The sequence below is a fragment of the Anomalospiza imberbis genome, chromosome 37, assembly GCF_031753505.1.
Source record: "Anomalospiza imberbis isolate Cuckoo-Finch-1a 21T00152 chromosome 37, ASM3175350v1, whole genome shotgun sequence".
Lineage (NCBI taxonomy): Eukaryota > Metazoa > Chordata > Aves > Passeriformes > Viduidae > Anomalospiza > Anomalospiza imberbis.
In genome coordinates, this window is record NC_089717.1 from 1,205,859 (window position 1) to 1,207,287 (window position 1,429).

Genomic DNA, 1,429 nt, shown 5'->3' on the forward strand with positions numbered 1-1,429 from the left:
CTCCTCCATCCAGCCACGCCCAGGAATGAAAAATCCTGGTTTGGGGAAAAAACAAGAGGAGCGCAACTTGGACTGGAGGTTGCTCCCTGCCCAAGTTTATCTTAAGAAGTCATTGGTAAGTTTTTGTACGTAAGAACCTCCAAAACACCAAGATTCAGCCCACAAATCCTGCAAACCTCAATACACACATCAAAAACATCCCAAACCCCACAATTCAGCAAAAACCTCCTCCAAAAGATAAAGATTCAGCTGCCACATAAAACCAAAGCACCAACATTTAGCCCAAGCAAGCTCAGAAACACCAAGATTCACCCCGTGAAAATCCTGGATCCCCCTGCACAGTCACCTGCTGCATGTGAGGGGAGCAGCGCTCCTGGGGCTGGGGGGAGGCTGCAGACACAGGGAGGGGTGGAACCTTGTGCTGCTTCTTGTTTCTGCTCCTCCTCCTGTGACTCTGCTCTTCCTCACACTCCTCTTCCTCCTGCTATTCCTCCTTCTCCTGCACAATCCCACCTTCTCCTGCCACGTCCATCCTTTGACCATTTTGTTCCTCAACCCTGCTTCTCCTTCCCTTCTCCTCCTGCCCCCAGGCCCAGCACCCACTGCCGGCTCCCTCTTCCCCCCAAACCCACAGCATCCCAGCGCAGGGGCAGGGATGGAGCTGGGGCAGGTCGGGCTGGGGCAGCGCTGGGCTCTCGGCCACTTCCACCCGCACTCGGTCCCCACTGCAGCCGCTCCCGCCAGGACAGCGCGGGGGGGCCCGGCCTTGGCGCTGCCCCACTCCCACCTCCCCAAATTCCCCTCGCGGGGGCGATGGGGCCGAGGGGGGGGCGCAGGTGGGCTCCAGGTGGGGAACGCTGGGAGCTGCGAGTCTGCCTGGCAACTGGTGAGTCATCAGCGCCGTGCGCTCTGATTGGCTGAGCTCTGCCTGAGGGCTGGGGCTGCAGCAAAGAGGGGACACCCTGCTCCAGGGGGGATGTCCCAAAAACGGGGGACCCCCATGAAAGGAACAAGAGGAAAGTGTCTTTACAAACAGATGCTGTGAATCTGCTCCGAGATATGGCCAGGCACCTGTACATAAGGAAGTGACAGGAGAAGCCATCGGTTTCAGGAAATGTTATCAACTGATGACACAGACTGCTGCTCAGCCAAGGTCCTGCTCAATTCATGAACTTCCCGAAGAACAACAAAGACTTGACAGAGCCAGGAATATCGTCTGCTATACAATACTGGGGTGCATATGAAGGGAGTATGTACTAGGTGGATTGGGAAGTCTGCACCTCTGAAGTACTTCAGCCAGTGGGGAAAGGGAGAGGGAGATGTGGCCAGGAGAATTGGGATGAAAAGGAGGCTGTGTCCTCCAACAACTGCAGAGATCCCATGGGGAATGTCCCATGGCCTCTCCCATTTCTAGGAATGAAATTACTTT